This window comes from Mobula hypostoma, chromosome 17 (genome assembly GCF_963921235.1).
Source record: "Mobula hypostoma chromosome 17, sMobHyp1.1, whole genome shotgun sequence".
NCBI classification, from domain to species: Eukaryota; Metazoa; Chordata; class Chondrichthyes; order Myliobatiformes; family Myliobatidae; genus Mobula; species Mobula hypostoma.
Genome location: NC_086113.1, coordinates 36,783,911 through 36,797,574, shown reverse-complemented (window position 1 = coordinate 36,797,574; position 13,664 = coordinate 36,783,911).

Genomic DNA, 13,664 nt, shown 5'->3' with positions numbered 1-13,664 from the left:
TTAGAGAAGTCAATGTTCATGCCATCAGGTTGGAGGCTACCCAGACGGAATATAAGGTGTTGTTCCTCCAACCTGAGTGTGGCTTCATCTTTACAGTAGAGGAGGCCGTGGATAGACATGTCAGAATGGGAATGGGATGTGGAATTAAAATGTGTGGCCACTGGGAGATCCTGCTTTCTCTGGCGGACAGAGCGTAGATGTTCAGCAAAGCGGTCTCCCAGTCTGAGACCCTACGCAGACTGGGAGACCGCTTTGCTGAACATCTACGCTCTGTCCGCCAGAGAAAGCAGGATCTCCCAGTGGCCACACATTTTAATTCCACATCCCATTCCCATTCTGACATGTCTATCCACGGCCTCCTCTACTGTAAAGATGAAGCCACACTCAGGTTGGAGGAACAACACCTTATATTCCGTCTGGGTAGCCTCCAACCTGATGGCATGAACATCGACTTCTCTAACTTCCGCTAAGGCCCCACCTCCCACTCGTACCCCATCTGTTACTTATTTTTATGCACACATTCTTTCTCTCACTCTCCTTTTTCTCCCTCTGTCCCTCTGAATATACCTCTTGCCCATCCTCTGGGTCACCCCCCCCCCGTCTTTCTTCCCGGACCTCCTGTCCCATGATCCTCTCGTATCCCCTTCTGCCTATCACCTGTCCAGCTCTTGGCTCCATCCCTCCCCCTCCTGTCTTCTCCTATCATTTTGCATCTCCCCCTCCCCCTCCAGCTTTCAAATCCCTTACTCACTCTTCCTTCAGTTAGTCCTGACGAAGGGTCTCGGCCTGAAACGTCGACTGCGCCTCTTCCTATAGATGCTGCCTGGCCTGCTGCGTTCACCAGCAACTTTGATGTATGTTGCTTGAATTTCCAGCATCTGCAGAATTCCTGTTGTTTCCTGTATCCTAGTCTCGTCCAGGGCCTGTGTCAATGTCCAGCATCATTTCTTCCCCACTTCCCTTGCTTTCTTGACAAACCTAGTCCTGTTCCTTGAACTTCAATGACTGCATCTTGCATTTGGGTTCGCTCCCAGTGCTCCCATATGACAGCTTGTCCCTGGTCATGTACTCATCCAGCGAGGGAACTGATTACCAAAGTCTTGGAGAATAATCTGATGCCTAAAGGGATTCCCAAAACCCAGACAGATTGAACTGGCAATACACTTAATGTAAAGACCTCCATTAACATGCAGAATCACCATTTAGACAGAAGACCAGTAACCTGAGCAGCTTTCATTCCTTACTCTATCATTACACTTACACATCGCAAACCTTTCACAAATTCCCTGTACCAAGGCACACCCGCTCCCACTCTCATACCACTCTAACCAACAACCTACCATTTCCAGTATGTGTCCCATTCAATCTTGGAGCACTGGTTATGATGAAAATGAAATGCTTCTGTGAGAATGCACATGGTTTGTGTGAAGAGTATTTTTATTCCATAATTTACAGAACTTTATGGATGCTGAGTCAATTGGAATTTTTAAGACCAGGATCAATAGATTAAATTAGGTTGGAGCATCAAAGTACATGAATAAAAAGCAGAGAAAATGTTGAGATGTTGCTCAGTCATATTCCACATGAGTAGATATGTTTGTTCTTATGTTAATGTGCCCATTAAGAAGACAAAAATAGGCTAGTTTTTGTTGCAAGGTTTGAGCACCAGAGCGAGGATATCTCATTTCATTTATCTAATATCTGGATGAGAATGCACATGCACTATTATGTGTATGTCTGATCTCTCACATGAAGGAAATCTAGAGTTCACAGAAGGTTCAAAGGTTGATTTCTGGAATAGCAAACTTATTGTATGAGGAGACTCTGTGTGGACTAGACTATACTTTCATATGTTCATAAGAATATAGTTGAGCTCATTGAAACATACTAAGTTCTTACAGAGCTAAACTGGAGAGATGAGAAGATGTTTTTGATGTTTCTATGGATCAAATTATTAAAATAAGGGAGTATTCAGAAGGACAGAGATGAAAATAATGTTTTCACTCAGAGGATGGTGAATCTTTCGGAATTCTCTCTTTAAGAGCTGTGTCAATGCTGTCATTGAAATATTAATTACAGAGCTGCGTAGATTTTTAAACATAAAGTGCATCAAGATACATGGCATTAGTGCAAGAAAATAGCTCTGAGATATAAGATCAACTATTGAATGATGGCGCAGGTATGAATATCTTTCTCCTGCTAATGTCGAGTAGTTAAGGAAATACAATCAATAGAGGAAATGTACCTTCAGATATTTAATGCTTGTAAATGGTAATGTTTTAATTAGTTTATTTTTATTCGTCAGTGACATTTTCAAGCAAAATGCTAATGGCCAGAATGTTCATTTGTGCAAGCACTGACACATTTCTCTGACTGTATCACAATATAATGACATTTCATTCCTGGATCATTTGGGTTGTAATCAGTGGAACCTGAAACGTTGTCCTTGCAATTCCAATGGGCTATAGAGAGAGCTAGGTCTGATGTAAGAGCTGTCACTCTGCCACACAGATTAAAAGTTGTGAGCAGTGAGACAAATGGAAAAAGACATGATGCATTAAAGAAGAAGGTTTGGGTATAAAAAGATTAAAGCCAGAACAGAACAACCCAAAGGAAACGTATAATAATATATGAATGGTGCAATGCAGGAGAGTATCCTCATTAGGCATTAGAGCAGACTTGGAAAATGAGAGAATAAAAAGAATTGTTAATCAAAGGGTGGAATAAAGTAATCATTAATTCTCTCAGTTTTTAATCGATCATTTAGATATAAGCTGAACATCTAAATTGTCTTTTGTGGAAGACTCCACACAACAAGATAATGAGAGTGAATGCATATGATCCTATTTGAATAAATTGGGTTGATAAATAAGTTTACTGCGACTCTGAGAAGTAATCTCATCTAAGTCAAGAGTACAAAGTTGGAAGGAGATACACATGAATAAATGTTAAAAAGATAGCAGATGATGCATGAAGTGAGCATGTTTTATTTGATTTGTTGCCAGGGTTATGTGGAATATCAAATAAATGCAGGGGCACAGCTGTTTCATCGTTTAAAAGTGGCACATTGCCCACCAATTCATCTTGCAAATTGCTCTCATTGCTGTTAGTAGATTCACAGATGACATTATTTGAATGAAAAATGACTAAGTTTTGCACACATTTAAAACAGATCAGCGATATCTTTCATTCATGAATGTAATGTTAGAAAGAAAGAAAAAAGTTTAGGAATAAGTTAAAAATTCTGGGATGTTGACTACTTAAGTGAATTTGCAGCAACTTAGAGTTTCTCAGCAATTTCAATCTGTAGCTAATCAGAGATTTTTTTTTACTTTTTTATATTTGTTCTTATGGCTACATTACCAATGCAAAAGGAATGAATCAATTCACTTATATTCCAATCCATTTGCATTTATGTTAGATACAATAGCACTTACATTGAAAGGATTAAGTTCACAATTCAAGACTATCACATAAGGTGTTACAGTATTTCCTTGGGGTTTCGGATGAAGAGCTGAAAGCTACAAAATCAAGGCAGTTTTGCACTATCTCTGAAAGAAGCCTGTAATTGAAGTGTAACAAGTATAAAAAGGCAATTTTCAGAATTAAAGTGAGGAGAGGAAATTATTTTGAGTAAATATGGAGAGGAAGCATGTGCAGATGTTAAGAGTTGTAGTAAAGTACTATATAGATTGGAAATAACAAATGATGAATTGCACTAATTTTATACATTACGGTGGGTTACATCCTGGGCTTGGCAAAAAAATATATATATATTCATTGGATCAGTTTATTTGCATATCCTTTGATGTGGTTGGTACTAAACTGATGTAAATTTAGACAGCAGCCTTGAAAAAGCCAATGTAGCAGACGATTTCATTAGCTGGCAGAATAAGCAACAGAATGGAACAGTGCTTAGTTCAGTGAGTTTTGTGTCAGCAGTCTTGAGTGGACATCTTATGATGCTTTTTATGCCAACCTGTGAGAATGACTTAACACAGGGGAAGCTTACAGATGCAGCCATCAGTGAAGGTGACTGTCCGCAGCACAGAAACAGAGAAAGCATCACATTTTTCATAGGGTCTGATCTGCAAACATTATAGAATGAGTATAAGTTCTGCATGTCAGTGATAGAATACCAGAAGGTGATGGTGAGATGGTGAATACCAGAAGGACATGGTGATAGTGATTGGAAGCACATTCAACCCCTCCAATGCCACCATTCAGAATACATCTTAGTTAATTAAGGGAGCAGTAACCCTGATATTCTCTCTTTCATTCTCTCTCTCTCTCTCTTTCTTATCTATTTCTTACATTCATTGCCCTGCATTGCCTTCTTCTGTTTTAAAGGAGTTAAACTCTCATATTTCATTTCTGTTTATTTCCAAATTTCCAACTTCTCCACCTGCAGGCTTTAACTGCTCGTCTCATTCTGATTGGTTTAAACATGTTTGAGGAGAAATTAACACACAATAAAAAAATTAGGAGAGGCCACCCTGAAACTTGTCATACCTTCTAGTGAGCACACCTTGGATATAATTATTATGGCATCTCAAATCATTGATGAGGTAGAGATACAATGTAATTTAACACACAAGGAAGCAGACAGAATTTCCTTGATGGGTACACTCGTTGCATTCCCACGTTAGATAAACTGGACAAAACACAGTGTTGCTCATTACTGTTGTGGGTCTTGCTTTCATGTCTGTTCACTTCCAGTAAATTGATCTTGAAAGTGACATCAAGTGCATAAGGGTCACTTCAGATTCTGTATCATTTCTCACAGGTGTCAGCTGCAGACCGCTTTTTGGTTTCTAGTGAAAGAGATAAACTGTTGTGGCCAAGCTGCAGATCGAACTGGTGTGTTGACAATGAGTTAGACTAAGCGTGTAATCAATTGTTGTACAAGGTTTGGGAAGTGCAAAGATCAATTGCATACTTCATCCTGCGTCTCAAGTACCACACAGTTATTTATGCCTGTGTAATCAAAGTACTATGTAAGTGCTAATAACACGGCTCAGCTACCAGCCTCATAAACCTGGAGCAAGCTGTTTACTTTCATGAGGCACTGACTGAAAATGTATCATGTGCACATCCCTCCCCACGGATGGTACTATCTACCCAAGGCGCACCTCAAAATGCAACTCGTTTCATCATAGATCCCTACTGTCTAGGCTATGCCATCCTCTCACAGCTACCATTGGGTAGAAGGTGCAGAAGCCTGGAGTTCCACACTATCAGGTTCAAGATCAGCTACTTCTCCTCATCTATTCAGTTCTTGAACCAACATGCACAATCCTAATTTCAACTTCAGAATAGCAACACTATAACTACTTTGACCACTTTACACTACAATGGACTTTGTTTTCTTATTGTTCTAGCAGTGTTCTTTCTAGACAATAGACAATAGACAATAGGTGCAGGAGTAGGCCATTCGGCCCTTCGAGCCAGCACCGCCATTCACTGTGATCATGGCTGATCATCCACTATCAGTATCCATTTCCTGCCCTATCCCCGTAACCTTTGATTCCGCTATCTTTAAGAGCTCTATCCATCTCTTTTTTGAAAGCGTCCAGAGACTTGGCCTCCACAGCCTTCTGGGGCAGAACATTCCATATATCCATCACTCTCTGGGTGAAAAAGTTTTTCCTCAACTCCATTCTAAATGGTCTACCCCTAATTCTTAAACTGTGGCCTCTGGTTCTGGACTCACCCATCAGCGGGAACATGCTTCCTGCCTGCAGCGTATCCAATCCCTTAATAAACTTATATGTTTCAATAAGATCCCCTCTCAGCCTTCTAAATCCCAGAGTATACAAGCCCAGTCGCTCCAGTCTTTCGACATATGACAGTCCCGCCATCCCAGGAATTAACCTTGTGAACCTACACTGCATTCTCTCAATAGCAAGAATGTCCTTCCTCAAATTTGGAGACCAAAACTGCACACAGTACTCCAGGTGTGGTCTCACCAGGGCCCTGTACAGCTGCAGAAGGACCTCTTTGCTCTTATACTCAATTCCCTTTGTTATGAAGGCCAGCATGCCATTAGCTTTCCTCACTGCCATACTTACATGCTTGTTTTCAGTGACTGACGTACAAGAACACCTAGATCTCATTGTGCTTCCCCTTTTCCTAACTTGACTCCATTTAGATAATAATCTGCCTTCCCGTTCTTATCACCAAAGTGGATAACCTCACATTTATCCACATTAAACTGCATCTGCCACTCACCCAGCCTGTCCAAGTCACCCTGCATTCTCATTTCATCCTCCTCACATCTCACACTACCACCCAGCTTTGTGTCATCGGCAAATTTGCTAATGTTACTTTTAATTCCCTTATCTAAATCATTAATATATATTGTAAACAGCTGCGGTCCCAGCACTGAACCCTGCGGTACCCCACTGGTCACCGCCTGCCATTCCGAAAGGGACCCGTTAATCGCTACTCTTTGTTTTCTGTCAGCCAGCCAATTTTCAATCCATGTCAGTACTCTGCCCCCAAGACCATGTGCCCTAATTTTGCCCACTAATCTCTTATGTGGGACTTTATCAAAGGCTTTCTGAAAGTATCAATTAGTATCTATTTTTATTAATTTACGTTTTGCTTGTGGATACCGTCTCTCTAATGCTATGTGCCTGTGACGCAACTGTAAGATTTTTTATTGCACCATCAGTTTATGTATTTTACAATAAACTCAGCTTTTACTTTGAAATGAGTCTTAAAATATAATTAATTGAATTGAATTGAATTTTCTTTATTTCTTACTTCCTTTACATAGATGAGGAGTAAAAATCTTCACGTACTGTCTCCGTCTGAGTGAGCAATGTGCAATTTATAGTCATTTGTAATAAATAGTATGCACAACAGAATAATATAGCTTAGTAATACAATTGTATCAGTGTGAATTAATCAGTCTGAGGGCCTGGTTGAAGAAGCTGTCTTGGAGCCTGTTGGTCCTGGCTTTAATGCTGTAGTACTGTTTCCCAGACGGTAACAGCTGGAACAGCTTGTGGTTGGGGTGATTCGGTTCCCCAGTGATCCTTCTGGTCCTTTTTATACACGAAACAATTTCTAGGAAGAATAAGGTGTAACTTGACGGCAGTGGCTTACTGATGAAACTTCTATACCACATAAAAGTGGGATTGTTGAATTAAGAAAAACAAAACTAATCTGTGGGAACTGTGTGCACTGAGTGGACGGCAGATGGCTGCTGTCTGCTATAGTTCAACCTCATGAAGTAACAGAAGACTGCACAGGTTCCTAGAAAAAGTAAGTTAGTAGGTAAATTGACAACTGATGGAAGGCACAAGGGATAGCAGTCCTCTACATACTCTAGTGGAAGTGAGATGAAGAATTTTTCAACAGCTGAGAAATGCTAAGTGAGTGGAAGAGAGGCAAGGAACCTCTGTCGCATAGGTTTGAGTTACAGAACCTGAATCAGGAACTAGGTAAGCCAGTAAATGAAATTTCAAGGAAATGGATACAAAGCTGACAAACCAACTCACCTTAGCATACCCAGACATGTAGAACGTTCTGTCTGGGCAGCGGGAGATTAAGATCATATAGATCATAAATACAGACAGAATACAGGATGAATAAGCTGGTTGTCTTCAGATCAGTTCTGGGAATAGAAGCAGACTTGACACAGTTTGACAAGTATCAAATGCAAGCCAGGCTGCAAGAGGACATTGGCAGCTGTGGACCAATAGTAGAGTACTTTGCAAGACTGTAGATTATATGCCAAGCTCAACCAATGGAGAAGGTCCAAATCAAAAATGAAAATAATGGAAAGGAAACAAAGTTAGAGCATCCATTCTGTTGAAGTTGTCTAATATTTGGGTATATGTGTGTGAAATGGTTTATACAGCAATAGCCAGATAAATGAAATTCACCTAGTGCAGAAAGTGGGTAACAAATCAATCATCAACATCAAGGCAAAACAAGTTATGGAAGCACAAAGTAATATGTCATTCCGTCACAGCAAAAGATCTCTGAAAATTTGAGGGAAGGGGAAGAATTAAAAGAAAGTTCTTGATAATAAAACAATGTCCATCTGGACAACATATGGAAGAATACTGCAATTTAGAAAGATCCAGAAAGGGGGGAGACTCAAAGGATAAGAACATAAATACTGTAAATAAGCAACAATGTGATTGAGAAAACACGGTGAATTGAAAGCAGTATCTTGCTCCAAAAGTATCCTCCAACATGAAACAAAACCTTTGCAGACATACACAAAGACTGTTTTGATTGCAGCTGCATAAGTTTAGGATTCAGAATGTCACATTTTTCATGTAGTGTACCAAATGAGTTGAAGAGAAGACTTGAAGAGGAAATACAAGGGCAGAGCAAAAGCAGATAACAACTGAAGCTACTAATCTTACCAAGTGAATGAATCCCTTTATCATGAGGGGGAAATGTTATGGATGGTTAATTCCATACCTGAACACAAATGGCCTGAGTCAGGTGATATCTAAACAGCATTATCAAAGGCCAAATTTTTCAGCAAAATTGATGCAAGGAGCCTTTGTAGTAATACGAGGAATGACGGCATTTACCACTTCATTTTGATGTTACCGATTTCCAAAGCCTACTTTTTGGTATAGAGTAAGCAAGGATAGACTTCAGGAGAAATTTAAGATATTATTATTTTACAGCATTATAGAGCTGAAGAAAGAACTATGCATTGTTATTTTTTTAAAAACTCTAACACGAGGAAATCTGCAGATGCTGGAATTTCAAGCAACACACATAAAAGTTGCTGCCTGGCCTGCTGCGTTCACCAGCAACTTTTATGTGTGATGCATTGCTGTGGTCTCCATTCGATACAAAAGATACTCAAAAGCTCAAGAAAAAAATTACAAAGATAAAAACAGAAATTAGATGAAACAGAGATAAGATTAATTAGGTCTGTGTTCTTTTACTCTGGAAAAGACAAGACTGAAGAATAATTTATTTTCAATTTGGAGCACTCAGAACAAAAAGCGTTGATATGAGGTCATCATAATAATCAAACAAAGGCTTGGGTTGAATTTATTTATGTCAAGTAGTGAGAATATGCAACCTTGTGCTATTTGCAAAAGGAAGCAAGAATTATAGAAGCACTGCTGGAATTAGTGATGGAGAGACATAAACACAGGCATAGGTTTGTTGGGCTAAATGGCCTGTAACTATAGCGTATGTTCCGTACAATTCTATGGACAGAACAATAAATTTCACGAAGTCTGTCAGTGATAATAAACCTGATTCTAATGTTAAAAAAAAGGTTAAGTGAATCAATCAATGGAATTAATTAAATCATTGGGAGGGGTAAAATTGTTCTTCAGGGTCTCATGAGTTTCCATTAAGATCATCAATCATCCATTTATTCTATGGGAGCCTTTAAACAATGCAGGGATAGACTACAGCATGGTGAGGATATCATTGGTGCTGCCAAATTATGGGCATTGACCTATTCTATGCTGCTACTGTGATCTGACAACATTGCTATTTAATTGAATGGCATCTTTCCTTTTCATATTGGCCATCAATGAAGTCTGGTAGGGTCCTTGACTGAACTTCAATATTCTGTCCAGCTGTTATCTTCTTCCTGTACATAAAGTTATGAATCCATCTGCCATGGCCATCTGGTGCTCCTGTTGCTAGCTATTTCAATGACATCCGTTTCCACATCCTTCTATACCCCACCCCTTGCCATACCCACACTGTCCTATCTGTCCTACAAACATGAGGAAAAGCACGTCATGTTACACTTGGGTAGCCTACAACCTGACAGCTTGAAAATGAGTTCTGGTTACAGTAATGTTCTCCCTTTCTCTCTTCTCCCAGTCTATCCAGTTTTGTCTACGCATCTTCCCTCCCTCATGCACCCTAGCTCCCATCAATCTGTTTCTTTCCCTTCCTCCAGCTACCTTATTTTCTTTCATCTACACACTCTTCCCATTGGCTCCCCTCCTCCCACTGTTACCATTTGCCTACACGCCTCCCTTGTTTGGTTTCATTCTCCGGCCTCCCTTTCCTATCAGATTCCATCATCTGCAGCCCTTTGTTGCTTCCGCCTATCAAACCCAGCCTCAGTCGTTAATTTCACTCTTCCCTTTCCCATGTGCCTATCACTACTCCTCACCTGGATCCAGCTGTTGCTTCACCTCACCTTTTTATACTAGTTATAACTGCTGTATCTTTCAGTCTCGATCTGAACCATTTACCGCTCATTTCCATCCACAGACGCTGTGTGGAAACTCAGCGGAGGAACCCATTGAATTCCTCCAGCAGCTTGTTTTTGTCTGGCTCCAGATTCCAGCATCTGCAGTCTCCTATGTACTCCAGTTCGGAATTCATTGGCCCTAGCAAGGATAGGGATGGACTCTTTTTTTTTCCTGGCCTGGATAGGGTGCAAATAAGGTAGTGGCAACATCAATATAGATTATATCTTGATGGATGATTTCTTGATTTCCTTGATTTCTTGGTGGGACCTGTACAGATTGGATGGGTTACACCTAAACTCGAGGGGGAGCAATATCCTTGCAGGTAGGTTTGCTAGCATGGTTCAGGAAGGTTTAAACTAATTTGCAAGGGGGATGGGACCCGGAGCGATAGAGCAGTGAAAGAAGTGCATGGAGTAAAGCCAGATCTAACATACAGAGAGGCTTTGAGGAAAGAGAAGCAGAATAAATGGTGTAAAGGTAGTAAGGTAGAAGGGCTGAAGTGTGTGTACCTCAATGCAAGAAGCATCAGGAGCAAAGGTGATGAACTGTGAGCTTGGATACATACATGGAATTATGATGTAGTGGCCATTACAGAGACTTGGCTGGCACCAGGGCAGGAATGGATTCTCAATATTCCGGGATTTCAGTGCTTTAAAAGGAATAGAGAGGGGGGGAAAGTGGAGGAGTGGTGGCGTTACTGGTCAGGGATACTATTACAGCTACAGAAAGGGTGGGTAATGTAGCAGGATCCTCTTTTGAGTCAGTATGGGTGGAAGTCAGGAACAGGAAGGGAGCAGTTACTCTATTGGGGGTATTCTGTAGGCCCCTTGGTAGCAGCAGAGGTACAGAGGAGCAGATTGGGAGACAGATTTTGGAAAGGTGTGAAAATAACAGGGTTGTTATCATTGGTAACTTTAACTTCCCTAATATTGATTGGCACCTGATTAGTTCCAAGGGTTTAGACAGGGCACAGTTTGTTAAGTGTGTCCAGGACGGATTCCTGTCACAGTATATGGACAGGCCGACTAGGGGGAATGCCATACTAGATCTAGTATTAGGTAATAAACTGGGTCAGGTCACAGATCTCTCAGTGGGTGAGCATCTGGGGGACAGTGACCACCGCTCCCTGGCCTTTAGCATTATCATGGAAAAAGATAGAATCAGAGAGGACAGGAAAATTTTTAACTGGGGAAGGGCAAGTTATGAGGCTATAAGGCTGGAACTTGCGGGTGTGAATTGGGATGATGTTTTTGCAGGGAAATGTACTATGGACATGTGGTTGATGTTTAGAGATCTCTTGCAGGATGTTAGGGATAAATTTGTCCTTGTGAGGAAGATAAAGAATGGTAGGGTGAAGGAACCATGGCTGACAAGTGAAGTGGAAGATCTAGTCAGGTGGAAGAAGGCAGAAAACATGAGGTTTAGCAAGCAAGGATCAGATGGGTCTATTGAGGAATATAGGGAAGCAAGAAAGGAGCTTAGGAAGGGGCTGAGAAGAACAAGAAGGGGGCATGAGAAGGCCTTGGCAAGTATTGTAAAGGAAAACCCCAAGGCATTCTTCAATTATGTGAAGAAAAAAAGAATGACAGGAGTGAAGGTAGGACCGATTAGAGATAAAGGTGGGAAGATGTGCCTGGAGGCTGTGGAAGTGAGCGAGGTCCTCAATGAATACTTCTCTTCGGTATTCACCAATGAGAGGGAACTTGATGATTGTGAGGACAATATGAGTGAGGTTGATGTTCTGGAGCATGTTGATATTAAGGGAGAGGAGGTTTTGGAGTTGTTAAAATACATTAGGACGGATAAGTCCCCGGGGCCAGACAGAATATTCCCCAGGCTGCTCCACAAGGTGAGGGAAGAGATTGCTGAGCTTCTGGCTAGGATCTTTATGTCCTCCTTGTCCATGGGAATGGTACCGGAGGGTTGGAGGGAGGTGAATGTCGTCCCCTTGCTCAAAAAAAGTATTGGGGATAGTCCGGGTAATTATAGTCCAGTGAGCCTTGCATCTGTGGTGGGAAAGCTGTTGGAAAAGATTCTCAGAGATAGGATCTCTGGGCATTTAGAGAATCATGGTCTGATCAGGGACAGTCAGCATGGCTTTGTGAAGGGCAGATCGTGTCTAACAAGACTGATAGAGTTCTTTGAGGAGGTGACCAGGTATATAGATGAGGGTAGTGTAGTGGATGTGATCTATATGGATTTTAGTAAGGCATTTGACAAGGTTCCACACGGTAGGCTTATTCAGAAAGTCAGAAGGCATGGGATCCAGGGAAATTTGGCCAGATGGATTCAGAATTGGTTTGCCTGCAGAAAGCAGAGGGTCATGGTGGAGGGAGTACATTCAGATTGGAGGATTGTGACTAGTGGTGTCCCACAAGGATCTGTTCTGGGACCTCTACTTTTCATGATTTTTATTAACGACCTGGATGTGGGGGTAGAATGGTGGGTTGGCAAGTTTGCAGACGACACAAAAGTTGGTGGTGTTGTAGATAGTGTAGAGGATTGTCAAAGATTGCAGAGAGACATTGATAGGATGCAGAAGTGGGCTGAGTAGTGGCAGATGGAGTTCAACCTGGAGAACTGTGAGGTGGTACACTTTGGAAGGACAAACTCCAAGGCAGAGTACAAAGTAAATGGCAGGATACTTGGTAGTGTGGAGGAGCAGAGGGATCTGGGGGTACATGTCCACAGATCCCTGAAAGTTGCCTCACAGGTAGATAGGGTAGTTAAGAAAGATAATGGGGTGTTAGCTTTCATAAGTCAAGGGATAGAGTTTAAGAGTCACGATGTAATGATGCAGCTCTATAAAACTCTGGTTAGGCCACACTTGGAGTACTGTGTCCAGTTCTGGTCGCCTCACTATAGGAAGGATGTGGAAGCATTGGAAAGGGTACAGAGGAGATGTACCAGGATGCTGCCTGGTTTAGAGAGTATGCATTATGATCAGAGATTAAGGGAGCTAGGGTTTTACTCTTTGGAGAGAAGGAGGATGAGAGGAGACATGATGGAGGTGTACAAGATAATAAGAGGAATAGATAGAGTCGATAGCCAGCGCCTCTTCCCCAGGGCACCACGGCTCAATACAAGAGGACATGGCTTTAAAGTAAGGGGTGGGGAGTTCAAGGGGGATATTAGAGGAAGATTTTTCACTCAGAGAGTGGTTCGTGCGTGGAATGCATTGCCTGAGTCAGTGGTGGAGGCAGATACACTAGTGAAGTTTAAGAGACTACTAGACTGGTATATGGAGGAATTTAAGGTGGGGGGTTATATGGGAGGCAGGGTTTGAGGGTTGGCACAATACTGTGGGCCGAAGGGCCTGTAATGTGATGTACTATTCTACATTCTATATTCTATTCTATATTCTATATTGATTTGCTATCTACTTTAAGTAGAACTATTAAATGAATTACTAATATATAAGCCAATGAATATTCGAGCTAGAAACTGAGATAG